Below are 9,318 nucleotides of genomic sequence, written 5' to 3' on the forward strand. Positions count from 1 at the left end.
AGGCCATAATGAGGGAGACTGTGAGGTCAAGAGTCCATCTCGGCCTAATGTTAATCTATTAAATGATGGTCAAGGCAGTGATTCTGAGAATGATGCAATTTGATTACTGATGCACCATCAATAACTCTCAGAGACGGGAGGCGAATGATAGGCTTTTATTAGCTGCAAGAGACCACGTTTAGCAGCAAGAGCCCACCACACAACATCCTGGAGACTGAGGGAGGAGCAGTGCCTCCAATCGCCTTTATACAGGGGTCTGTGGGAGGAACCACAGGAGCAGTCAGCAGAGGGGCGTGTCCAGACAGGTATACACATAGTTTACCACATTCACCCCCCCCCCTTTGTTTTAAAGGTTCCCCAGGGAGTGAAGTTTCTTGCAAGTATGTTTGCAGGTTAAGTCTATCAGGCGGTTGAATCTGTTGCTGCGATCTACGTAGCACGGGTGGTGATTGCACCGGTGACAATGGTTGTGCTGGCTCCGGCCTGACTCAAGGTGTCAGCCCATTAGGTGTCAGTAATCCCTCATGCGAGGCGCCCGGTATGGTAGAGTCATGAGGAGTCTGTTTAGGGCTTGGTGTGCGTGGTGTGTTGTGGGTATACACCTCGGTGGGTACGGGGTTCATAGTCACCGTGGAGTGTTCGGGGTAGGGGTCTGGTGCTCCTGCGGGCGCCAGGTCGCAGACGGAGACCGTATCCTCCCGCCCATCAGTTAAGACCACGTAGGCATACTGGGGGTTCGCATGAAGGAGGTGAACCCTCTTGACCATCAGGGAGTATTTATTGCTCCTCGCATGTTTCTGGAGCAGCCCTGGCTCTGGGGATGTCAGCCAAACCAGTAGGGTGGTCCCAGTGGCAGACTTCCTGGGAAAAGAAAAGAGTCGCTCATGAGAGGTGGCATTGGTAGACATGCTTTATAGGGAGCGGATGGAGAGGAGCACCTCGGGGAGGACCTCCTGCCAGCGAGAGACCGACAATCCCTTTGACTTAAGGGCTAAGAATGTGGTCTTCCACACCGTGGCATTCTCCCTCTCCACCTGTCCATTCCCCCGGGGATTATAGCTCGTGGTTCTACTCGTTGCAATACCCTTAGCCAGCAGGTACTGGCGCAGCTCGTCACTCATAAAGAAGGACCCTCTATCACTGTTTGTATAGCAGGGATATCCGAAAAGAGTGAAGAGCTAGCGCAGGGCTATTATGGCGGATGTGGCCCTGGTATGGGGGCAGGGGATGGCAAAGGGGAACCACGAGTATTCATCAATTATGTTGAGAAAGTAGACATTGCGGTCAGTGGAGGGAAGGGGGCCCTTAAAGTCGACACTCAGTCGCTCAAAGGGGCGGGTGGCCTTGATAAGTTGTGCCTTTTCAGGAAGGTAGAAGTGCGGTTTGCACTCAGTGCAGACTTGGCAGTCCCTGGTCATCATCCTGATGTCCTCAAGGGAGTACGGCAGGTTCCGGGCTTTCACGAAATGGGAAAATTGGGTGACCCCCCCCGGGTGGCAACGATCTGCATGGAGGGCATATAGCCGGTCGAGCTGCCCGCTGGCACACGCTGCCTGGGATAGGGCATCAGGGGGCTCATTGAGCCTTCCAGGCCGGTACAGGATATCATAGTTGTAGGTGGAGAGTTCCAATCTCCACCACAAAATTTTATCATTTTTGATTTTGCCCGCTATTGGTTGCTGAACATGAACGCAACTGAGCGCTGGTCGGTCAGCAAGGTGAACCTTTTGCCGGCGAGATAGTGCCTCCAGTGCCTAATAGCTTCCACTATGGCCTGGGCTTCTTTCTCCACTGCAGAGTGCCGAATTTCAGGGCCTTGAAGGGTACAAGAGAAGAATGCTACTGGCCTGCCTGCCTGATTGAGGGTAGAAGCCAGCGCAAAGTCGGAGGCGTCACTCTCTACTTGGAAGGGAATGGTCTCGTTGCATTGGCAATGTCCCCTTTAATGCGGCACAAGGCCACGCGGGCCTCAGCTGAGAGGGGAAATGCGGTTGACTTGACCAGGGGGCGGGCCTTGTCTGCGTAGTGAGGGACCCATTGGGCATAATAGGAAAAGAAGCCCAGGCACCGTTTGAGGGCTCTGAGGGTGGTGGGAAGAGGGAGTTCGAACAGGGGGCACATACAGTCGGGGTCAGGGCCAATGACCCTGCTCTCCATGACATACCCAAGAATAGCAAGTCGGGTGGTTCCAAACACACACTTGTCCCCGTTATAGGTAAGGTTCAGGGCTTTGGCCACTTGGAATAATCATTGGAGGTTGGTGTCGTGATCCTGCCAGTCATGACCACAGATGGTGATGTTACCAGATATGGGAACATGGCCTTCAGTTGGCATTGGTCCACCATCCGGTCCATTTCCCTCTGGAAGACAGAGACACCATTCGAGACACCGAAGGGGACGCGCAGGAAGTGATAGAGCCTGCCGCCCGCCTCGAAGGCGGTGTAGGGGTGGTCCTCCGGGCGGATGGGGTGCTGATGGTAAGCGGATTTCAGGTCTGTGGTTGAGTACACCTTGTACTGAGCTATCTGATTGACCATATCCATGATGCAGGGTAGGGAGTACGCGTCAAGCTGCGTGAACCTATTGATGGTTTGACTATAATCCACGACCATCCTATTTTTCTGCCCTGTCCGAACAACGACCACCTGGGCCCTACAAGGACTTGTGCTTGGCTCAATGATCCCCTCCCTGAGCAGCCGCTGCACCTCTGACTTAATGAAGGCCCTGTCCCCCACACTGTACCTCCTGCTTTTAGTTGCCGCAGGTTTACAGTCGGGGGTCAGGTTGGCAAACAGCGGTGGGGGAGGGATCTTGCGGGTGGAGAGGCTGCAAGTGCTGTCAGTAGCGTGACTGTTGGCATGGTGCTGGGTGGGATGTGTGGGTTTGTGTGTGTGTGTGTGTGTGTGTGTGTGTGTGTGTGGTCAGTAGCGGGGTATATGACGAAGTCCCACAAAACTGAGGATTTCTGACAGTGATTGGTGGGAGGGGCCCATCATACTCCATTGTCACACTTTTCAGGTGGCTCCGGAAGTCGAGCCCCAATAGCACAGGGGCACACAGTTGAGGCATGACCAGTAACGCAAAGTCCCGATATTCTGTGCCCTGCACCACCAATGTCGCTACACAACCCCCCCGAATGTCTGTGGAATGCAATCCAGAAGCCATGGTGATCCTCTGGCTTACAGGCCGTGTCACGAGTCTGCAGCGTTGCACTGTGTCCGGGTGAATAAAACTCTCAGTGCTGCCCGTGTCAAACAGGCAGCTAGTCCTGTACCCCTCCATCATTGACCTTCCAAGCTGGAGTGGAGCGCTTTGGTCGAGGGTTACGGAGGTCAGAGCTGAATCGCCGTCTTGGTGCCCGGTAAGCACCCATGGGTTGGAGGTGGGGCGAGGTGGCACCGACAAAGATGGCGGCCCCCATGTCTCGCATGTGGCGCCGCTCGACCCCGCTTGTGGTTTAGATTTACAGGCCTTGGCGAAGTGGCCCTTCTTTCCGCAGCTGGAGCTGGTAGCTTCTCGGGCCGGGCAGCGTTTTCGAGGTTGCTTTTCGAGTCCGCAGAAGTAACACTGCATGGACTTACGAGTGGCAGCAGCCGTGGTTGATTGTGGGGAGGGTTGCGGGGAAGTCACGGAGTGGCAGCAGCTGTGGTCGATTCGCCGGCGGGTGGCGGGGTCTGCAGTGTCCATGGGACCGGTAGGGGATCGCGTGGCTGGACAGCGTCAGCATTGTGCAGAGTGTCGGCCAGCTCTATCACCGACTGTAAGGTAAGATCGGCGTTTTCCAGCAGCTGCTGGCGCACGTACACTGACCTGATCCCCGTAACGAAGACGTCTCGTACCAGGAGCTCCGCATGCTGTTCCGCCGTCAGTCCCCTGCAGTCGCAGGCCCGCACGAGTGTCTGTAGGGCCCGGACAAACTCAGTGCTCGACTCTCCTGCCCACTGCCGCCGCGTCGCTAAGCGATGTCTTGCGTAGTCGGTGTTCACTGGCCACAGGTACTGTCTTTTGAGGGTGCCCAGTGCCCCTTGGTAGGTCAGCCGGTCCCTGATCAGGGAGTAGACCCGCGGACTGACTCTGGAGAGGGGAACTCTGTGCACGATAGCAGGCTCAATCACACAAATCTCTTCCAGGTACGATTGGAAGCATGCAAGCCAGAGTTCAAAGGCAATGGCTGCTTCAGGAGATTGAGGATCAATGTCCAATTTATTTGGTCATAAAATGGTCTCCATGTTTTAAAATTGCAGCTAATGAAATTGATGCACCATCAATGACTCTCGGAGACGGAAGGCAAACAATAGGCTTTTATTAGCTGTAAGAGACCACGATTAGCAGCAAGAGACCACCACACAACATCCTGGAGACTGAGGGAGGAGCAGTGCCTCCAACCGCCTTTATACAGGGGTCTGTGGGAGGAGCCACAGGAGCAGTCAGCAGAGGGATGTGTCCAGACAGGTATACACATAGTTTACCACATTTACAATCTCCATTTATGCTAAAAGTTATTTGCAAATATATGTTAGTTTCCTTTTGTATACACCTTACATATAAGTAGGTATGCTGTTGGTAAGATCTCATTTGGTGACAAGGAGGCATTCAGGAGTGAGATAGATCTGCTGGTTTAGTAGTGTTGCAACAACAACCTCACATTCAGTGTCAGCAAGAGTAAGCAACTGATTGTGCAACTTCAGGAAGGAGAACTACTCTGGAGACTATTGCACAAGTTGTCACTGTGGGGGCAGAGGCGGAAAAGGTGAGCATCTTTAAGGTCCTGGGTGTCAATCTCTCCGAGGATCTGTCCTGGGCCCAGCACATTGATGCAATCATGAAGCAGGTGCATCAGCTCCTCTACTTCATAGGGTGTTTGGTATCTCACCAAAGACTTTTGCAAATTTCTATAGCTGTATGGTGGAGAGCATTCTGACAAGTTGCATCACCGTCTGGTACGAAGGCTCCATTGCATAGGTTTGAAAGAGACTGCAGGAGGTTGTTGACTCTGCTAGCTCAATCACACGCACAACCCTCTACAGCACTGAGGACATCTCTAAGAGCCGATAGCTCAAGAAGGCAGCATCCATCACTAAGGACCTTTGCCATCCAAAACATGGCCTCTTCTTGTTACTACTATCGGGGAGGAGCTACAGGAGCTTGAAGAACCACACTCACTGATTCAGAAACAGTTTCTTCCCCTTTCCTGTCAGATTTCTGTATGGTCCACACACACCTCATCATTCATTAATTTTGCACTATTTATTTTGTAATTTTGAATAATTTTATGTCTTTGCGCTGCCACAGAACAAAACAATTTTCATGATGTAAAATAGTAATAATAAACCTAAACTGACTGTCTACCTTTTGCCTGTGTCCTACTGGATACATGTATACACTTGCAGTTCTATTTCACTTCCACTGTTAACAAAATATTTCCATTGTGTAACCCACATTCTAGTGCCAAAAATACAACAACCAACTTACATATAGCATATGCCCACATACACCATGTAATTACTTATTTGAATAATTAAATCATCTATTTTAGTAATGATGATGGAGGGCTGACTATTGGCTAGGGAACTAGATAATCTCTCCTGGCCCTCAATCACTATGATCTATTTTTTTCATTTCACTTCCTTTTCCTACTCAGTGTTGATTTATTTTATGTCTGCATTACCAGTTCATCAGGCAGCTTTTCGGCTTCCTAAATCTGGGGCAGAACTGTAGCCTAGAGACAAAAAAGAAACAGGCTGGAAAGAAAAGGAAATAGAGGGAGACAAAAAGAGAGAGAAAGAGTGCAATGAAGAAAAGAAGTGAATGATAAAGAGTTAGTGAGAGACAGCTGCAGTTGATACCATGTAAGTATTCACCTTCAGAATCCTCGGAAAACCCAAGTCAGTTGGAATCAAATGGAATACTAATGCTTGGATCCAGGCTGGTACTAAGATGTTTCAGGAGGACAGTCATCACAGCCCTGGGATGTAAATGCTGGGGTTGTTCTGGGAAGCATCCTCAATCAAACCACATTTTGGTTGCTTCATTGCAAACTTGCTTTCTGTCGCATGGTGCAGCATGGCTCTACCCACAGGTGATTTATTAGTGGTTGGCCCCAAGTATTGCCCTTCTGAAAGTGAGATAATCCCTGAGATTTTATTCTCAATCAGCAGGCACTATTCACACCATTTGTAATTACTATCTTAAAACTCAAAAGAGCAGATGATAGCCTCTGTGATGAGCAGCTCAGCCCCGAACAGCCTCAAGCCTATTTAGGAGTTTCAAGTCTGGATTCTGATTCCACTCCTGAATGAATGCAAAAGCATTCAACATCATAAAAGACAAAGCAGTTCATCAGATTACTGTCTCTCCTACTGGCTTCATCTTCCTCTCAGCAATTTTCTTTTTAAGATCCAAGATGCTGTGCTTCAAACTCTCAGCTATTCATAACAAGATGTGTACCTGTTACTCATCTTGGATTTGCATCTTTCCTTTAGCTGAACTGTGGGGATTATATTATTCCATCTCAAGCTTGGTAACAGAAGATAAAAATGCAACATCAAATTTTATGTCTTCTTTTCATCAGGTTTTCTCTTCCAACAGGATCTATTCTCCACACACTTTAATGAGAAGTCCAGTTCAGTTACTTTGATAGTCTCTCTCTTTCCCTATCAATTTGTCCACAATGCGGCAGTAAGACCAAGGTCAGCAAAAGTGCCCTCACCTAATAAAAGGTAATATCTATCCTGGTCTTTTCCTATCAACAACTCAAATTGCAAATAAAAAAAACATCTGATTTGAAGTTAAACTTAGAATTATTATTGAGTTCTGAGTTGAAGAAGTTTGTTTCTAATATCTTGTCAACTCTTGTTAAATGCCGTGTTTAAAAAATATATAGCAATGAACTGACAGTATAAATTCTGTGAAGATTGAGTGCTATATTCAATGATTAATTAAGTTTTTTAATGATAGATGTCAAGGATTTCCCAAAACCTTACACAGTGCATAGGCTCCAACATCTTTTTCCCTCACATCCCCCAACCTTAGAAATCATTTGGCTCTGAGCATCAGGTGTGTTGAGAGATTACAATAATTTAACAGAATGAATGAAACTCTGTCGCTCTCACTCTCTAGATTACAAGCATCACTCTAGATACTCAGGGCCATCTTGGGAGTCAGTCTCATGGCCAATCACCATTCTCTCCCCCAGGTGTCTGTATAATCAAAGTCAAAGTCAAAGCAATTTATGATCAAAGTATGTGGTATATGTCACCATATACTACCTTGAGATTCATTTTCTAGCAAGCGTTCATTGTAGAACAGGAAAGTGCAATAAAATCAATGATAAACTATACACAAACAACCAATAAATAATACAGAGAACTTGAGTTATGGAGTCCTTGAAAGTGAGTCCATAGGTTGTTGTATTGAGTATCTATACTGGTTCAGGACCCTGATGGTTGAAGGGTAATAACTGTTCCTAAATCTGGTAGTGGAGAGCAGCAGGAAGAGACCATACCTGGATGGTAGGGGTCCTTGACAATGGAGGCTACTTGCTTGTGGCATCACCCCCCAATGGTGAGGAGAGATTTTCTGATGATGGACCATCACATTTTGTGGGGATTTTCTATTCATAGTTCATAGTTGAGCACCATTGATTTAATTCCAAACTCTGCAAGCTATTATTGTTTGTTCTTTCTGGCTTCATTATTGATCTCTGGCTAACATTCCCAGTAGCTCCTTCCGTGACTCTGGGTATGGATGAGTGTAAGTGGGAGGTTGATAGTCCCTGCAGGCTTAGTAATCCAAACGTCCTGTATCTGTCAATGATTCTATGTCCTTGTTTTTTGTGTTACCCTTATGTAATTTCATATAATTTCATTAGATAACAGATTTATAATTGTTACACCCCATATGCAAAACTGTATTGGGTGACATTCCATGTCTGTCTGTACACAACTAACGTTGCTAACCATGGTACCATTTTCATCCTGTTTGTTCAAAGGTTCATTCATTATCAAAGCATGTATCCGTAACAACTCTGAAATTCATCTTCTCCAGGTAGCCATGAAACAAAGAAAGACCATCAAAGTCATTCGGAGAGAAACGTCAAACACACCTCTTGCACAAAAAAGAATGGCATCCTGATCATTAACCCCCAAAGCCCACCATCCCAAACAAAATGGAAAAGGACCCCCAATAAACAACTCCTCCTCCGCACAATAAAAAACTAACAGAACACAACCCCCAAACACCCTCACCTCACACAAAAAAAATGGAAAAGGAATGGGCAATAAAAACATAGAACATAAAAATCATAGGTCTGAAAAAGCCCACAGTCCATAAAGGCAATAGTCTAATCCATAAACGCAGAACCATGATATCATCCTCTGAGGTCACTGACATTCATCGAAAGAGAGGGACACCAAATGAGGAAGAGAGGCCTACCTGTGTACCACAGCGATAGGCCACTCACAGTCTCCTTCTCAGCAGCGATCAACAGGAAGGCAGTCAGCACTGAACTCTCACTTGCCTTCCACAATTCACCTCGATGTCTCAATCTTCTTTGATGTTTTAATCAGCGATTAATGGACACTTTAACCGGTGAAATGGAGTCCAACATTGGCTCATGCCCTGTCCCGAAGTTTCTTCACATCAAGCCAACGGAGTACATGCTTGCTTCTTAGAATCTTCTCTGAAACGGTTAAAGCACTGGATCACTCAAACAATCTCTAAACTGTAAATTGCAGCCTCTAGCAGTCTCAGAAACACATTCAAAGTGAAAAATAGATGTAAAAGAAGTAAAAAGGCTATTTTTGTGTGCTATCTGGAGGATGTTGATCAACGGAGCATTGTACACTGGTGTCATCTTGACCATTACACTTATAAGTCCAGGAGTTAATCTGATAAGAACAAGTCCCAACTCGAAGGAACCACATTTGCTGTTTATGCATTGACTCGTTGATAGTCGGACAACATCATTTCAGAGAGGGACACAAACTGCTAAACTTCAACAAGTACCTGTCAGCTCATCACACATTTCCTTCTGCTCACAACTTGATCTCTTGAGGTTCATGGCAGAACCCTTTGTTTTCTCACAGAATGCTGGCATATTCAGTTTGATCCGTTTTTGTATAAGTAGACTGCAACACTGCCTGTATCACACAGTTGCCAAGCCCCTTTAATGTTGTTATGCTGTAGCTCAGTGTGCACTTACTGCAGGATCAGTTACATTCCTGCGCTGCTAAATCACAGTTGCACTTAAGTCTGGACTTTGTGGCTCTCTGAAACTCGAGTAATTTTACATGGAATTTACTGGAATTGTCTGAGTGG

The 9,318-nt window shown here is 47.2% G+C and overlaps 1 long non-coding RNA gene across 1 annotated transcript in view; it reads right to left on the reverse strand.

The window, feature by feature from the left end:
* LOC132404402 (uncharacterized) overlaps window positions 1-9,118 on the reverse strand; it is a 56,183-nt gene extending 47,065 nt beyond the window's left edge. The window contains exons 1-2 of the long non-coding RNA XR_009515526.1: window positions 9,007-9,118; window positions 8,434-8,680 (exon numbers count right to left, since the gene is read on the reverse strand). This is a non-coding gene — a long non-coding RNA (uncharacterized LOC132404402). The remainder of the gene's footprint in view (window positions 1-8,433; window positions 8,681-9,006) is intronic.
* Window positions 9,119-9,318: the final 200 nt, after the last annotated feature.

Source organism: Hypanus sabinus, chromosome 14, assembly GCF_030144855.1.
Source record: "Hypanus sabinus isolate sHypSab1 chromosome 14, sHypSab1.hap1, whole genome shotgun sequence".
Lineage (NCBI taxonomy): Eukaryota > Metazoa > Chordata > Chondrichthyes > Myliobatiformes > Dasyatidae > Hypanus > Hypanus sabinus.